Source organism: Anabrus simplex, chromosome 1, assembly GCF_040414725.1.
Source record: "Anabrus simplex isolate iqAnaSimp1 chromosome 1, ASM4041472v1, whole genome shotgun sequence".
Lineage (NCBI taxonomy): Eukaryota > Metazoa > Arthropoda > Insecta > Orthoptera > Tettigoniidae > Anabrus > Anabrus simplex.
The window spans coordinates 66,672,266-66,691,567 of record NC_090265.1 but is presented as its reverse complement, the minus strand read 5'-3'; the positions used below and the strand labels follow the sequence as shown (position 1 = coordinate 66,691,567).

The following is a 19,302-nucleotide window of genomic DNA, read 5'->3' as shown; positions in this document are numbered from 1 at the left end:
CCTGAGGATGTGCTGCATCCTACTGATATCGAACCAGTAATACGCCAACTCTGTTGTAATAATTACAAAACAATCAAGTGACCTTCCAGCTTGTACACAGTTTCATTTTGTTTCCATCTCTCCCCCCAGATGCTTCGATTACTACTCGTAAGTTGTAACGTGAAAATGGCAACAAATGTTTATTTGGCATAATGGAATTGTAACATCAAAACATCTACAAGTATTTATTTATTTATTTATTTATTTATTTATTTATTTATTTATTTATTCATTTATTTATTTGGCATGTCTACTTGTGTATCGAGATGTTATCTAACACTATCACCCATTGTTTGAAACTGTCGTCTAATTGTGGAATTTACTATGCACATTTAATTAAAAAACTATCTCGTATTATTATGTATTTGCTGGATTAATCTGATTCGCCGGATTATCGTTCAAGCGCCGTGCGTTTGTGCGGTGCAAACTTGGAATGCTCAGAGCTGGTGACTTCCGCCTTGTCTGTGTGAGTGAGGGGCAGTCTGTCTGTTGTGTTCAAGCATTCAACATGGCTGTGTTTAGTCGCGCTCATAAAAAGACATCTTGGTGTAGAGGGAAAGCGTTTGTAATGGAGTGTTACTCGCCAGGATAAGTGCGAGGATGTTAGGGCTATGCCCTTTACTCTTTTGAAAACCTTTCAGTGTGTTCCAACCTAATTATTTTCATTTCTGTAAGAAGAAAACTTAGTGTGTGTTTGCCGTTTACTGACATGCCTCTTGTAATGGTAATGTGAGTTCTTATATTGGATAACTCTACTCAAGTAAGTACTGGAAATTATTTAAGTGATCTCGTACAGGCATGGATTAAAAGTGAGTGATTTTTTTGAAAATTTGACCTACATTATAACGCACAGCCTTCGAAACACCGGTTCATTAATTAAACACTGTAAACGTCTGGTAACCAAAATTTTATTGTACCAGTTATGGTCTAAATTTGTGAAAGTATGTAACTAAATTATGTGGGAATTTGGAATCGCTAGTTATGCGTCTACGAGGTTGTATTTTGTGTGAGTTGTTTAAGCTTACTGTGTTGTCGTTCGTACTTTGCTTGCCTACTCATTCTTTGAGATGATGATTATTATTATTATTCTGTTATTTTATTTTGCGATGATTTTCATCCCTAATTTTTCTTTGTTGTTCGTGTTTGCCTTCTAACTGTGTTGCTACTGCCTTCTCGGCTAATTATTGGATGTGATAGTTTGCATTGTTCGGGACTTTAATTAATGACACGTCATGTTTGTATCTTAGCGTAATCCAAAGCCCCTTCATTCTAAATTATCTAAGCTGTAGGCGAACTGTTTAACAAAAGCTAATGTAATTTCGACTATCACTTACTGGATAAAAATTATTATTATTATTTTTAATACCGTCAAGTCAGTGAAAAATTGAAATTTACTGATCGATATTTAACTTAATATTTGTTATTCTCTTAACGTTTTCTTGTCTCATACTACTCATTGTTTGGGTTCCTTGCCTTTGACTATTGTTATGTAATGGGTCGTCTCATCTTATCTGATGGTCATGTTTTAAAATTTTGTGGCTTTGATAAGTATTAAGGGATTATGGCTTGGCGTCGGTAAATGGTCGCTCCTGTGGTGTGCTTCTGAGTTCTGTTATTATGTGGGAACGTTTGTAATATTTTTCTCTTGATATTTTTCATTTAGTTGGGATTGCTTTCCATTATTGTTTTATTATTATTTAATCTTGTTTGGTTAATTTATGTAATTTAAATTCGCAGTTGGAGCCACTATTTTCTTTGTACATGTATCCTTGTGTGTGCCTTTGCATGTGACTTATTATATATATTTTGGTAGTGTAGCAAATTTCAATTTTAAGCAGTATTAATAGTCGTGGGCCCTCATACTGATGATCATCCAACTTTTTATTTTTATTTTTATGAATTTCCATGTAGCAATTACCTAGTGTTTATCGTCCAAATAATCTGGTTGCAACCAATTTTTAAAAAAAAGTATTATGATCTTTCTGTACATTAAGTTAACGTAACTGACAATTTTATTTAATGGTATCAGTTATGAGTTTTCCAACTTTGATTTTTTGTGGAAGCCAATGTTGATATCATCTTCATTTTATCTTAATTTAAAATTCATTATAAAATAGCGTTTCTCTCTTTAGTTTAAATTGAGTTTTGGTTGTAAAAAAGAAAATATATATTTAACTGTATTTATACCTTTTAAAATTTTCATATTTAGTAAAATTATTTATTTTAATTTAATCTTGTCTCTTATTTAGTAGCTAGTAGTATTGACCAGGCAACCTGTCAAACGTTAATGTGAAGATCCTGCCCTTTCTTCTTCATGTTTTTGCCCTCCATGCTTCGTATTTGGTGCTACTGCCCTTACGGTAAGTAATAGTGTTTTATTTTCATTTGTTGTTTGTGCATTTGCATTGTTTTGTGTACTTCTTGGTAACGTTGCAAAAAATGTTTTCATTCCTCTTAGACAGTAACACCATCTCTCAGGCCAGGAGATTTGTTACGGTGAAGGAGATGCTCAGAGAAGGTGAGGGGTTTGGCGGCCGTGGCCAATAATAGGAACTGTCCCGGCATTCACCTTAGTGCAGGAGAATGGAAAACCACAGAGAACCATTCTCAGGACAGCTGATGGTGGGGATCAGCCATGAGGTCCAGCCCTTTCCCATCTCCCAAATACAGAAGTGTAGAGTCATGACAGAGCCGTGGCCACCCCTCCTCTGCTTGGTTGACCGGTCAGAGTGCAGAGCCTGTTGAACCACGGACCAGCCGTGGCCACTTGTGGGCCGAGAACGACTCTGCATCTACTGAACGATGCTTTGATTTTGTCAGTCAATGTGTATACTGTAATAAACAGCTGCTCATTAACGGAACTCATTAAACAGACAGTGGCTGCCTCAACATCCAAGGTCAAATTCAGAAGGATCCTATCGGAATTGTTTAGGATTCAAACAGGGGTCAGACAGGGAGATGGACTATCTTCCCTTCTATTCAATTGTGTTCTGACAAAGTGATTATAGAGTGGTGTCGGAAAATGCAAGAACAAAGGAATTGGAGTTGACTGTTTAGCCTTTGTGGATGACATTGTGGTTCTGTCAGAGTCAATAGAGGAGGCACAGAACCAAATTGCCCATTCCAGGAAGAAGCAAGTAAGGCAGGCCTACGGACATCATTCGAGAAGATAGAATACATGACCAAGATTAAAACAGCATCCAGATGGATGACAGCTGAGAGAGAAATGATTCAGAAAGTGGAGAAATTCAAATATCTTGGAGAGTGGATAGACAATAACCTGTCAGGAAGAGAGGCACTGTTATTGAGAATCAAAAAGATAAACATGGCAAATAAACCAACTATGAACACTTATAACAAGAAGAATATCTCAATCAATGTAAAACTCAGACACTACCAGTCATCTGCCCGGAGGCTTTATATGCAGCTGAATGTTTGATCCTGATAAAAACAGGTCAAGAAGTTGGAACTAGTGGAGAGAAAGATTCTGAGGAAGATACTGGCACCCCAAAGAACATAGGATGGATCATACAGAAAGAAAGGAAACCAAGAATTATATCTCAAGATGGAAAAGTACTCAGATACCATCTGAAAGAGGAGAGCCATGTTCTTCAGATGTATCTATGGAATGAACCCAGGAAGACTGACCAATCAGATAATAAGAATTTTTGAGATCAGGAAAACTACGGTGCGCTAGTGTCAAGAAGTGAAGAAGGATCTGGAAGAAATGGAATACAAATAACGGAAATCAGCAATGGGATGCTCACAGGTTGAGGATCAAGGCCACGAAGAGGTTTCAAGAAAAAGTACCCAAGCGCCACGGACAGAAGAATGGAGGAGATTACAGAGTGAAAGGATGAAGGAGTACTGGATGAGGATTAAAGCCCAGAAACAAATAAAGCTGAATTCAAATTAACATGCCTCATAGTCGGCCAAAATGAAAGAATAATAAACAGCTGCTTTTCAATATAGCTCTCAATTAGATCACTAAACTTTGGAAAAAGGAAAGCCCACCTAAAATCAAAATTGGAACAAAACCCTCAATAAGAACAACATGCCTGGGATTTGCAGACGATTTAGCTCTCTTAGCCCTTGACTCAGAAGAAGTTTGTGCCCAGATCACCCGTCTCCAAAAAATTGCCCTAAAACGGAATTACAAATATCCTTAGAGAAAACTGAAGAAAAAGGAAGTGTCCTTAAAATTAACATAAGATTGACAACATTGTCAAGAAATCTTATGTTAATTTTAAGGACACTTCCTCTTAAGCATTACTTTGTCAATTTTATATATTTTTCATCTAAACAGTGTTATGTGGCTGAAGATGTTGATAAAATACGAAACATGTACCACTTTTAACCATTAAATTGCCTTAAGCAATCATTGTATCGACTAGGTGGAAAATAATAAATACTTAATTCTGAATCTATTGAAGTGCGATACGGACCATGTAACTGATTTTATGTAATGAAATTGTCTCTCAAGAGATTGACCCAATCACCAGCACAATGAAGAATAAAAGAATCTTGTATTTCTTTCACATCCTGTGACTGCCAGGAAACTGGATTTTACAACTGGTTAATAGAACTCTTGGGAAGAAGACAGGAGGAGAATGGATCCACGAAATTCAGCAAGATCTCAAAGTAGTTGGACTCAAGATAGCAGATGCGGAGAACAAAAATAAAATGAACACCCCTTTTAAGACTCACAAATTTTCAGCAGAAATGACACATAGAAGGGTTATTGCAATTTCAGATTAATTGAGAAAAACTGATCACCTCCTCAAAACTGAAAGAAGAATCATCAGACTTTACATAAATAAAGACTACTAGGTTGAAGGTGTCTGGAGAATCCTTCGTAATGAAATGAAAAAGTCTGGGCAGATCACAAGAATCAAACAGTACAACCTTCAAAGAGAAAATGAATGTGTAATGACTCAAATGGTCCAATGTGGCCAATACAGTTAATAATAATAATAATATAATAATAATAATAACAATAACAACAACAATAATTGTACCAAGAGTACACCTTCCCTGGCTATTTTAACTGTGTGCCATCTCTAAGGCCATTTATGCCAATGAACTTGAACTTGTAAACTTTCAAAGAATTTTGTCTTCTACCGTTAGATGGCTCGACCTTCGATTTGTAACCATTTGATAGAGTAATGTTTATTTTGAAGTTGGTAAACCTGGTTCAGAGTATTGTTTTTTTTTAAATGCACTGAAGTTGTCAACACTTCAGCTGGTTCCTCCTCAATTGTAATCTACCTATCAGATACTTGGAAATACAATATGTTCCCTAGCCAATTAAAACCGAGGGTGTGTACAGGAATCCAGCCTATCAGCAAAGAGTTCTTGAAGCTTCCCCTTATGGAACTATAAAAGCAGGGCACTTTAGCGCCGTCTTGTCTGAAGTGCTCCAGAGCTTGGGAGTGCGAGTTGATGTAGAAGACAGGGGCGAGGCCTGCGTGAGGAAAATCCAGCAGCACAAGGTAATGGCAGAATTTACCTACACATGTGATAGTTCCTGCGGGTAGTTTTAGGGGAAGGTTTCAACCTCTTTTCTTTTAATGTAATTTTGTAAACTGGTGGTTTCAATGTAGAATTTTCGGCAAGTCTGAGGACATTGGTTCTATTCCCTACTGGGAAATATGTAATGTAAGGGAACAAAGAGTGATGACCCTCTGTTGTTTCCCATTCAACCTTGCATTGGGTGACTAAAGTTTTTAAAACCTCAAAATTTCAGAAATCTTGTCTCGGACTTAAATGTTTCTCATTTAGTCACACCTTACAGTATAGGATTAGCCTCTGTATCATTGGGCCATAAGCCCACTTAGGCTTTTAACCATTTCTATAAGGAGTGCTGCTGTTTCGCCTCCTTGCGCTTTGTTTTTGGCCGGTTATGTGCAACCTTTTCTTTTTACCATTAAGGCCATGTAGTATGCGCAATTATGCCTTTGTTTACTTATTTCAGAGTGTAAATTTTCCTTGTGTTCCCTTTGCAACCAGTTACTAATTTAATTGTTGAGCAATGAATAAGCCCACATTGAGGTAACTGGGCATAAACACTTTAATATGATGATATAAATGTTGATTCCCACAGAGAACTTGAAATATTTGTTCCAAATGAGTAAATTTATAATGCCAATATAGTTGGTCCATTACTGGACATCATAAATTTTCCAACTAACTCATTCCTGGTTGCCAATGTTGCGCTCCAGTATGCTAAGTTGGTAAATAGCACACCTATCAAGACGCATGGCTAGTGCATACCATGGAGGTCACTATGTAGGCTACTGGAGCCACCAGCAGTGCCAATGCACTATGAGAGACTTTGTCTCATTACCATAAATTGATGCTTGCCTGGCCATCAGATGATATAGATGTTGATTCCCATAGGGAACCCGAAATATTTATTCCGAATGAGTCAATTCATAATACCAATACAGTTGGTCCGTTATTGGACATTATAAATTTTCCAGCGAACTCATTCCAGGTTGTCAGCATTTCGCCCCAGTGTGCTAAGTTGGGCTCATCAGTAGGTAAAAAGCACACCTACCAAGACGCATGGCTAGTGCATACTGAGGAGGTAACTGTGTAGGCTACTTGGAGCCGCCAGCAGTGCCAATGCACTATTAGACACTTCGTCTCTCTTTCAAAAATTGAAGCCTACCTGGCCATCAGATGATATAGATGTTGATTCCCATAGGGAACCTGAAAAATGAAACAGAGTCTCTAATAGTGCATTGACACTGCCAGTGGCTCCAAGCAGCCTACGCAGTGACCTCCACGGAATGCACTAGCCATGCGTCTAGGTAGGTGTGCTATTTACCAACTGATGAGCCCAACTTAGCACACTGGGGCGATCGCTGGTAACCAGGAATGAATTAGCTGGAAAATTTATAACCCTTACCACTCATCTGTCAGATGAGGCCCGACATTTCGATGTTCCCGTTCCGGTCGCATGTCGGGGGAGACCCGACATGACATTTTATCACCCACCGCTCATCTCACAATGATATACTGTACTGCCATCTTTTGGTTCAGCGTGGAACTTAGTAGAATCCAGATACTATTTGACAGTCAGTCAAAAATCTATTATTTAGATGGCAGTGTAGCCGTCAGCTGTCCACTCACGCACACGAAAGCTCGAGCGATAGTAAACAAACATGGTGCCCATGTGCTCTTCTAGTCATATATATGTTGTATATGTCAAGGAACACATGAAACCACCGTATTTTCGCACCTCTGCCTCTAATGAATATATCTAATAGCATTTCACGATGCCTAAAAGTGAACTGAAGATGGTCGGTTTGTGTACCGTAACCCAACATGTACTTGATGCTGACGGCTGGCACAATTATAAATCAACAGATCCATATTTCAAGAAATCGCAGTTTACAGTGGTTTTAGCCTACAAACTACCACGAGATATGAAATCACAGACAGAATAGAGGTTTTCAGTTGATTTTTAGCGATAATTTGTACACTAAAATTATTAACGAAACCGGTCGGTATGCGATAATAATAATAATAATAATAATAATAATAATAATAATAATGCAAAATAATTTGTCTTAAATTCCACATATTGCTTTTATTTGCTTCAGTATAGCTTGCTGTAAACGTGTATAGCCCAACTACATCATTTAAAAGCAAGTGCTATCTCGAAAATCGTGAAACATGAATACAGGTCGTATAAGATAAAAATTTACTTTTAAAATACGAGTAGCAGAGACAACACAGAAAACTTTAATTCGAGGGGTAAGGGTTGCCAATGTTGCGCCCCAGTGTGCTAAGTTGGTTAATAGCACACCTACCAAGATGCATGGCTAGTGCATACCGTGGAGGTCACTGCGTAGGCTACTGGAGCTACCAGCAGTGCCAATGCACTATGAGAGCTATGTCTTATTTCCAAAAATTGATGCCTGTCTGGCCATCAGATGATATAGATGTTGATTCCCATAGGGAACCTGAAATATTTATTCCGAATGAGTCAATTTATAATACCAATACAGTTGGTCCGTTATTGGACATTATAAATTTTCCAGCTAACTCATTCCAGGTTGTCAGCATTTCGCCCCAGTGTGCTGAGTTGGGCTCATCAGTTGGTAAATAGCACACATTACCAAGACGCACGGCTAGTGCATACTGAGGAGGTCACTGCGTAGGCTACTTGAAGCTGCCAGCAGTGCCAATGCACTATTAGAGACTTCGTCTCTTTTTCAAAAATTGATGCCTGCCTGGCCATCAGATGATATAGATGCTGATTCCCATAGGGAACCTGAAAAATGAGACAAAGTCTCTAATAGTGCATTGGCACTGCCAGTGGCTCCAAGTAGCCTAGGTGTGCTATTTACCAACTGATGAGCCCAACTTAGCACACTGGGATGAAACGCTGGCATCTAGCAATGAGTTAGCTGGAAATTTTATAATGTTCAAAAACGGACCAACTCTTTTGTTATTACTTTAATATTAAGTCGAATTTTTATTGCGCCAAAAGAAACTGTTTGCCTCTGCGAGGCTATACTATGGTATTTTGGAGCTTAGACTCCTGTGCAATGTAAACACTAGGAGAAAACCTTGCTCTTGTGAAATATTTGTACCTGCCTGGAGCAATAATGCTTCTCTATACGTAAACTAATAACTTGTTAACTATTGCTAAATTTTGTACCTGATTTCAGGACTTCTAAGTCCATAATATTGTTGAGAGCTGATGAGCTCAATAATAACTGGTTCTATTGTTTGTTATTCATTCAGATTTTTTATCCAAAAAAAAATGGGGGGGAAGGGGGAAAGAAATAACATTTTCAAATTTTTTATATTAAAAGTGTCTCTAAGTAATTCCTTCTCCACCCATACAACCCACGCACTTCCCAATCCTCTGTGAGCTACGGAAACCCATTAACAACAATAATAATAATAATAATAATAATAATAATAATAATAATAATACCGGGCGAGTTGGCCGTGCGTGTAGAGGCGCGCGGCTGTGAGCTTGCATCCGGGAGATAGCAGGTTCGAATCCCACTATCGGCAGCCCTGAAAATGGTTTTCCGTGGTTTCCCATTTTCACACCAGGCAAATGCTGGGGCTGTACCTTAATTAAGGCCACGGTCGCTTCCTTCCAACTCCTAAGCCTTTCCTATCCCATCGTCGCCAGAAGACCTATCTGTGTCGGTGCTACGTAAAGCCCCTAGCAAAAAAAAAAAAAAAAAAAAAATAATAATAATAAACAGCTGTCAAGATCACATACAATTTGATATTATTTTTGCAGTAATAATTATAATGGCATGTGGCCTCAGTTGATGTTGTATAGGCAACCTGCACATCGGTGAGGATGGGGCCCAACCTAAAATGAATTCTTATTCTAATCCGTTCCTTGGGACAGATTAATGGACTGTATTACCAAATACTAAATGCTGAGTCATACTGTATTTACTCGCATATTAGACCCCCTTTTTTCCACTTTTACAGCCAAAAAAGGTAAAGGGGGGTCCAATATACGATAACCTCCAATTTTGTGCAGTGAACACCTGACTTCTAAGCTATAAAGAGCTATAAATTGTACATGTAAACATTATACACTATTCTTTAATAAACGTATGAATGTATTTGAGTTATACTGACTATTTTCGACGGAAGGCAGTACTTCTTAATGTAAAAAGACAATAAATGGTGATCACAACATTAGGCCTACAGATAAAGTAAATATAGTCAGTTTTAGTTATTCATATCACGTCATTTGTTTTATCTCATTAATTCCTCCAATGAAGTTAATGTCAGGAAGGACATGCGGTTGTAAAAACCTGCTCTGAAGATTCTTCTCACTTCATACCTGACCCTGTAGAGAAAACCTACAACCTGTTTTCCAGTCAGTGACCGGGTCAGGGATGGAATGAATATGAAGCCCCATCTTGCGGTGAGGATAGGAAGTGTGCTGGCTGCCGAGACCTGTCGCACTCCTCTGGGGCAATGATTAATGATTGACAGATGAAATGAAATGATTGTGGAGAGTGTTGCTGGAATGAAAGATGACAGGAAAAACCAAAGTACGCGGAGAAAAGCCTGTCCCACCTCTGCTTTGTCCAGCACAAATCTCTCATGGAGTGACCGGGATTTGAAACACAGAGCCCAGCGGTGAGAGGCCGATGCGCTGCCGCCTGAGCCATGGAAGCTACAGAGAAAAGGGATAAGGGTATCGTATTGTCATATTATGCAATACTGATACAAAATAACTTAATGGCCAGTCATTTGTCTCTGTCAGTTGAGCAGTAGGTCTACCAGACACTAAACTTGAGTAAACCTGATCACTGCTTTCATATGAATTATCGTCTTGCGCCACCAACTTCCCTGCTACCAGCGTGTCATCATTCTAAGTGACGTCATCTTCACTGCCATCTCGTCAGCCATGCACTGCAATCAAGAGCATTTAAGGTTCCGTCTTTTTGAACCTTTAAAAAAATAGTTTCCTTCCCAACTATAGTGTCCAAACAGTGTAAATCTTTTCCCAAATGGTTTCTGGAGATGGTCTCTGATATTCCCAGTAGGTGTATGTGTGTGATGTTTGGGACATCACTGCATGTTTTTAATTATTGAACTATGAAATTAATTGATAAGATGTGTATATTTAATCACTGATAGGTCATGTTTAAATTAATATATATATATAGGGTTTTTATCATCCATTTCAATCATCATTTCATTTCTTTGTATCGCGGCTATAACGTATTCTGAACGAACAAATTATTGGGTAAAGTATTTCAACATCATGCATATTTATAACTTGCAGTAAATTTTCTAATAGCCGTTGTGAGGTGACCAGAGTCAGCAGGCTAATTTCAGCCCAATTCCAGGAAAAGTACGTCATCTAGGTTACGAGAGACCATACCCTCTCTACCTCATGAAGAGACAGTTGATACATTATTAACACCCACTTTTCAAACTCCGCTTCGGGACGCGTTATTTCAGCGGGAAAGTTCAGCCTATGTGAATGAATGTAATGAAGCAACGTGATGGATTCACAGCAATACATAGGTGAAGGGATGAGACCTCGAATCTTACTGGACCATGTGATATGGCTGATGGAAGGAGACTTTTGAACCGATTTATACCACCGACAAGAGCTGGAGAGGAGATTAGCATTCTTATTCACATTAGCACTCTTATTAGCATTCTTATTCAGATTCACATTCACATTCACATTCTTATTGGACATTATGATTCTCACTCTTGGAAGAGACTCTTACTACGATTCTACGTCTGCACGTCGGAGAAGACTTTAACATAGTTCACTTTGCATCTGAGTATATTCTACTCAAAAGTTACTCTCATTGGGACTTGTTATCTCAATGACGAGAGGTAGTCAACGGGAGACCAGTTTTGACTAGTTAGGGGAGGAGACCTTTTATTATGAATTTAGCTACGCTACTGTTCCGTAATACGGAAGAATACGAGTGTATTCTCTCCATGGTGGTTTTGCATTTAAAATTAGGACTCATTACGACTTTATGTAAGGAGTACAGTAGGATGTGTTAAAGACAGGAAGTAGGATTGGAATCCAACGACAGATGAAGCAGCCGGCACGAGAGATCCTCATATCATCAGCTTCAAGACAACAGAGTCTACAATTGGTGAGCTAAAGGCATAAGTTATTGCAAGTCTTCGCGCAACAGTTCATTTTTAAAATTCATTTCATTCAATTTTTCTTTTGCTTCCGTAAGTTCAGATTTCGTTAAAACGCCGTTACGTCACGTTTTCATCTTAATAAATAGCTGTTTTAATTTTTATGTTCTGAAATTATTATTAACGATCCTTAAATTCCAAGTTAGTGTACTTAATGAATTTGTGTCCCGTCACCCCATCCCTGGGAGTTTTTTGAGTCTCATTACGTATTATTATTATTAATTATCTACTTTTGTTTTCAAGCCATAAGCTTGAAGACTGGCGCTCTTGGGATACTGTTTATGGAGAAACAATGACGTATCATTTATTTATTTTAATATTAAAGTGACCCGCCACGTTATAATTTTGTCATACATCTGTGGGCCAAGTGGGTACGTCACATATTGTCGCCACAACTGAGGGGCTCATAAATCATTAAGTACTGGTAAAGAAGGATAAATTCAGTAGTTTGGGGGTAACTGTTGTGTATCCACAGTATATTTTTCTTGTGTGTTTGATTTTGGGGGTAACATGGCTGAGCAAGAGGAGAAAGACATGACGCTGCATAGTGGACACGTGCTGAAGGGTAGTACTTTAAGTAATTCTAAGGAAGAGTTAGATAAATGTGTAGAGGAGGAAACTGATATTAGGAGCGAAGATAGCGAAGGGAATAAGAGTAGGAATGACAAAGTTACGTTAGATTCAGACGATAGTACGATGGGGAGCGAGGCGGAGGTTAGCCCAAACATTGAGAGTAATAATAATCAGTTACTTGAAATGATGCAGTTAATGTTAAGTAAGATAGAGGATAGCAAATCTGAAATAAAAAATGAATTGGAACACACTAAATCAGAAATTAAAAATGAAGTAGAGCAAACTAAACGAGAATTAAGTAAGGCATTGAATGAACACAAGGTCGAAGCTAATAAAAGGATGGACGAACATAGCAAACAGTTGCAAGAATTATTTAAGAAAAATGAAAGATTTAACAAGCAGATAGAGGAACAGAAAGAGATAACTAAGCAAAACAAAAAAGAGGTAGAAAAGAAATTTGTAGAGCAGAGGAGTGAGTTGTTGGGATTAATGGAAAAAGAAAGCAACAACACCAGAAAGGAGTTAGAGACACAGGTGACAAGTATTAATAATAAAGTTGAGATCCAAAAGGAAGAAATAAAAGAATTTAAAGATCAGGTACAAAACAAGATCGATACGTTTCATTGTATAATAGAAGACAACACTATGGAACAAAGAGAAAAGTTTGCGACAGTGGAAGGCAATACAGTGGAGATTAAGACCTTGAAAGAAAAACAGAACACTGTAGTGAATGAAATTGAAAGAAGAGATAGAGATGTAGAGAACCGCATAGCAATGGCAGAAGCACGCATACGACGAGAAGTAAGAGAAAGGCAAGGTAACACTGAGAGGCAAAGTCATGGAGGGATTTACAGTAAGGAAATCGAATTACCGAAGTTCAATGGGAAACAAACTAACCCACTAGAATTTCTGAAAATAGTAGAAAAACGGTTTGGGAAACGGATTGAGGAAGGGTTTATGGACTGGGAAGAGGTGATCGACATTATTGATCATGCTTTTGTGGGAGAGACGCGTTCCTGGTTTTCAGTCTATAAAAGTAACATGAAAAGTCTGAAGGAATTTAAGACGAAGTTCACAGACAAATACTGGAACAAAAAACGTTCAAAGCCGTGAAAGAGAAAGGGTAGTATTTGGGAAATTCAAACATAATGAATGTGTCTCTATGACTGAGTATTTTTTGTCACATGTTATGATTTGCTAGAATTTAGACGGAATCACAGCTGATTCAGATGTAGTCAGATTACTGTTACGACATTTTCCAGACAGGGTACGTGAAGCAGCGTGTATGCTAAGTATTAAAACTATTCAGGAAATGGAGCAGTTATTAGGGAGTTTTGATGCACTAGGAAACATTGGGCATAGAACAGGAAACTCACATAATTTTGTTCCTCATAGTGAACCAAGGGACAATAGGAGACAGCCAAACTACGAGAATCGTAATCAGTTTCAGCCAAGGCATAACGGTAGGGGTGGAGCACCTGAAAATAGAACGGGAAATGCCCAACAAGTCAGAGGACAAGTTACTAACGAGCTAAGTGTAGGTACACGATCGCAACCTTTAAACTAAATGCAGGCTGTAATGATGGGTCAGAATTCCAGCCTTACCAGGAAGTAGTTAGGAACTGTGTTATGAAACTATTGCCATATGACCTAGATGTTAAGGAAAATCTTATGTGTGAACCAGATAATAACTATTTAGATTCGGGTGATGAAGTGGTGAATCCTGTGGTTCAATTAGAAGTTTGGGGGGTGTATGTTAACGCGTTAATTGATACTGGAAGTCAGAAATCATGTATTAGTTCAGAATGGTATGACTCTTTAGTTAAACAGTGTATTATGATAGAAGAGATGCCGGTTAAGTCTACATTCATTATTACTGCTGTTGGTAAAAAGTCGAAACAAATATGCAAGCAGGTTGCGGTGCCGATTTGTATAGAGGGTTTTATTTCTGTACAGGTATGTTTGGTTATTCCTCACCTTGTATTTGATCTCATCTTGGGATGTGACTGACTGACATTAAAATCGGCTCAGCTAGAATACGATGATGCAATGGTAAATCTGAAGTGGGATAATAAGTATGTCAAACTCGAACTGAGAAATGGAATTCAGAGGAAAATGAATGTTTGTGCTATGTGGAGTGTTATTGAGGTTTCTAGATATGAGGAGAAACCCAGTGAGGGGTTTAATTTATTCCAGTTGTGGTTGAAAGAGGATCAGAAGGATGCCTTATTTGAAGCTGCGAGTAACAGTAAATTAGAGGAAGTCCAGAGGGACGAATTGTTGGCAGTGTTATGTGAACACGCTGAGATTTTTTCTAAGAAACCCGGTAAAACACATGTTTATGAACATTCTTTTTCAGTGCTGGATGACAGTCCTTTCAGCGGGCCACGGTATGCTATCCCACACAAATATGCCAAGGCAGTTGACGATCAGATACAAGCTATGTTAGCTGGTGGGATAATTGAAGTGTCTAATAGCCAGTATGTAAATTCTTTAATCGTTGTGCCTAAGAGTGATGGGAGCGTCAGACTTTGTATTGATGGGAGGGATATGAATAGACGTATTTGTACCGACCAGTTAAAATCACAGACTATTGAAGAGTTAATTCAGGGCTTTGAGGGTAAAAAATGGTTTTCATCTGTTGATTTAAGAAGTAGTTTTTGGCAGATTCCTTTGAGAGTGGAGGACAGGCCTCTGACAGCATTTAGTCATAAGTACAGCTTGTATCAGTTTCAGCGTGTTCCCTACGGGACGAAGACAAGTTCTGCAGCCTTAATTAGAGCATTAAATATTGCATTAGGTGATGATACAGGTGATTTCGCCACGGTTTATATTGATGATTTGGTGACTTGGTGTGTATCGACCTTTTCGGTCCTATTGTAAAAGGACAATACGGCTTTCAATATATTTTTGTTTTGATAGACGCTTTTTCTAAATTGGTCAGATTATACCCTATGAGGAAAGCAACAGGAAAATCCTGTAGTCGTATAATCCAAGAGAAGTATGTCCCTGAATTAGGTACTCCTCAGAGAATACTGTCAGACAGTGGACCACAATTTACATCGAAGAAGTGGAAAGCCGTAATTAGTGAATCAGGTATTACTCAGGTCCATTCATCCATCAGAAATCCTCAGGGGAACATGTGTGAACAGGTGATGAAGGAACTTGCGCGTATGTTTAGGTCACTAGTGCACATGAGGCATTCCGCCTGGGTAGCGCAAACATCCCTTATTGAGACATGGATCAATGCCGTACAGCACGAAAGCACTAGATTGACACCTTTGCAAGTTCATTTCGGTACTAAGCCACAAAATGAATTGGTGAGAGTATTGGGTATTACTGAGGTGCCACAGTGTAATGCTGAATTTTATGTTAGATTGGCCAGAGAAAACCTAGTAAAAGCTGGCAACCTTTGAAAGAAGCAGCAAAAACGTAAGGTATTGGATGAATTTGAGGTAGGTGACCTTGTTCTTTTGAGAGTTCCCATGTTATCTAACAGCGAAGATAAAGTCACAAAAAAGTTTTTCCTTTTATATCAAGGACCTTATCGTATACATAAGAAACTAGGACCTTGTGCTTATAAATTATCTGACGGCGATTGCATTTTAATGGGTATGTACAACATTAGGAGTTTACGTAAATATATTACGAGTCCGGTGGACTTCCCGTAGAGCTGGAATATAGGTCAGTGAGCCAGGCCACGCTTATCTCTTATATAATATACACCTGTCGTAGCGGGGAGTTTGCTACACGATGTATGTGTATACGATTGACACGAGTTCATTACCAAGGTTACGTCTGTTCTCTTTACGTAATGCCATGTATGGGTTATCTGGTAACTGATTTAATATAACGAGGATCATTAATATTGCAGTTTAAGATTTGTAAATTCCCCGTAGACTATATGAAGTCATCACAAAGACTTGCAATAATTTTACCCTAGGCTAAAACCACGTGAATGTGTTGGCGTGTGTGAAGTGATAGTCATACAGCAAGAACGTATTAAACACTTGATAGAGTAATACGATACATTTTGTTTGTGTAAATTTTGTACAGATATAAATTGAATTGTCAAGTGTTGCATACACTGGATTCATGAAATCAGCAAGAGATGACGAACATTTGAGAAAGTGAGACATCAGAAACTCGCTAAGTTGTAATATTGTGTTTTAATGGAAATTTTGAAGTGTTATATATTATTTGTTATTAAGTTGTAGTTGGAATCATCAAGTTGTAATTTTTTTTTTTTTTTTGCTAGGGGCTTTACATCGCACCGACACAGATAGGTCTTATGGCGACGAATTGTAATTTTGTAAAATAGTGTTATGTTGTATACAGTAATGAATGAATGTACAGTTGTTTTGAAAACAAGTGAAACGTAAGTGGCAAAGTGTAAGTGTGAGCCCTCAACGGAAGTACTACTTGTTTCAGGCTCAGAGGGGCAAATGTGATGTTTGGGACATCACTGTATGTTTTTAATTATTGAACTATGAAATTAATTGATAAGATGTGTATATTTAATCACTGATAGGTCATGTTTAAATTAATATGTATATATATATATATATATAGGGTTTTTATCATCCATTTCAATTATCATTTCATTTCTTTGTATCGCGGCTATAACGTATTCTGAACGAACAAATTATTGGGTAAAGTATTTCAACATCATGCATATTTATAACTTGCAGTAAATTTTCTAATAGCCATTGTGAGGTGACCAGAGTCAGCAGGCTAATTTCAGCCCAATTCCAGGAAAAGTATGTCATCTAGGTTACGAGAGATCTTACCCTCTCTACCTCATGAAGAGACAGTTGATACATTATTAACACCCACTTTTCAAACTCCGCTTCGGGACGCGTTATTTCAGCGGGAAAGTTCAGCCTATGTGAATGAATGTAATGAAGCAACGTGATGGATTCACAGCAATACATAGGTGAAGGGATGAGACCTCGAATCTTACTGGACCATGTGATATGGCTGATGGAAGGAGACTTTTGAACCGATATATACCACCGACAAGAGCTGGAGAGGAGATTAGCATTCTTATTCACATTAGCACTCTTATTAGCATTCTTATTCAGATTCACATTCACATTCACATTCTTATTGGACATTATGATTCTCACTCTTGGAAGAGACTCTTACTACGATTCTACGTCTGCACGTCGGAGAAGACTTTAACTTAGTTCACTTCGCATCTGAGTATATTCTACTCAAAAGTTACTCTCATTGGGACTTGTTATCTCAATGACGAGAGGTAGTCAACGGGAGACCGGTTTTGACTAGTTAGGGGAGGAGACCTTTTATTATGAATTTAGCTATGCTACTGTTCCGTAATACGGAAGAATACGAGTGTATTCTCTCCATGAACATAACCCATGGTGGTTTTGCATTTAAAATTAGGACTCATTACGACTTTATGTAAGGAGTACAGTAGGATGTGTTAAAAACAGGAAGTAGGATTGGAATCCAACGACAGATGAAGCAGCCGGCACGAGAGATCCTCATATCATCAGCTTCAAGACAACAGAGTCTACAATTGGTGAGCTAAAGGTATAAGTTACTGCAAGTCTTCGCGCAACAGTTCATTTTTAAAATTCATTTCATTCAATTTTTCTTTTGCTTCCGTAAGTTCAGATTTCGTTAAAACGCCGTTACGTCACGTTTTCATCTTAATAAATAGCTGTTTTAATTTTTATGTTCTGAAATTATTATTAACGATCCTTAAATTCCAAGTTAGTGTACTTAATGAATTTGTGTCCCGTCTCCCCACCCCTGGGAGTTTTTTGAGTCTCATTACGTATTATTATTATTATTAATTATCTACTTTTGTTTTCAAGCCATCAGCTTGAAGACTGGCGCCCTTGGGATACTGTTTAAGGTGAAACAATGACGTATCATTTATTTATTTTAATATTAAAGTGACCCGCCACGTTATAATTTTGTCAGACATCTGTGGGCCAAGTGGGTACGTCACATGTGTAACAGAAGCCACTCCTTCTGAATAAAGCCGTGCTGTAGAAAGTGTGCCAAACCACCAGCTGATAACTACCGCATGTTACGAGTTGTACTTCCGAATGTAACACATAGTGACTGGAAGCTTTCTTTTGACAACTGCGGCTGTTGAAAGCCAGACCCTTATTTTTTAAGTATATTTCATGCTTGTTCTGTACATTTATCACATCAGGATTTACTTAAACAGCTGTAAATGAGATAAGAGAGACCACACTCTTTAGGTTAGGTATGCTACCGCCTTGATAGTGCCAAAAGTTCCACAACAGAAAGAATAAAAATAAATAAGAGGAAAGTTTGCCGCATTTATGGATATCTACAGGTGTGGCGGTAATGCATTTTATTATCATAATGTTTAATTTCGTACGTTCGTTGTCTCTATTTTTTATTAACGCATATCTATGTTTTGCTTGGCGTCTCCGAAAATCATGAAAAAGTAAGTGGGGACATAAAGTCATTATTATTATTGTTATTATTTGTTAGATATGTTAGCGAGTAAACAATCATTATGACTAGATAGTTATTATCACATTTTAAACTTACTCCTCTCCAAAAAATACCTATATTGGCTCAAGTTAGAGATATTAAACGATTATTTTGTTAATGATTTTGCCTGCTATATTAATGGCAACAACTGTGAATACTTCTTAACTAAAGTAAACTCGTTTCCTCATCCCGAGGTGGTGCAGCTCTTTTTAGACATGCCTGCAGTGGAGGGGATTTACACATACCATTTTTACCGCATATCAACCTTCCTGCCATTCGTAAATCTCTGGCAGTACGGTACCGGGAATTGAACTCAGACTCCCATGAACAGTACCTAATTGTGCTAAACATTACGCTGGCAGACATTCTTTACTACAAAACGCAGACATATAGCATGACTAATGCATGCTTGCAATTAGCGGGTCGGTCATGAAACTATCCACCTATTTGTGCAAAGTCATCAGGACTACAGTAGGACTATGCAACGGAGGCGGACATTTCTTA

General features: G+C 38.1%; 1 protein-coding gene across 4 annotated transcripts in view; it reads right to left on the bottom strand.

Moving 5' to 3' along the window:
• Pkc98E (Protein kinase C) overlaps positions 1-19,302 on the bottom strand; it is a 247,283-nt gene that overhangs the window by 30,341 nt on the left and 197,640 nt on the right. The window lies entirely within an intron of this gene.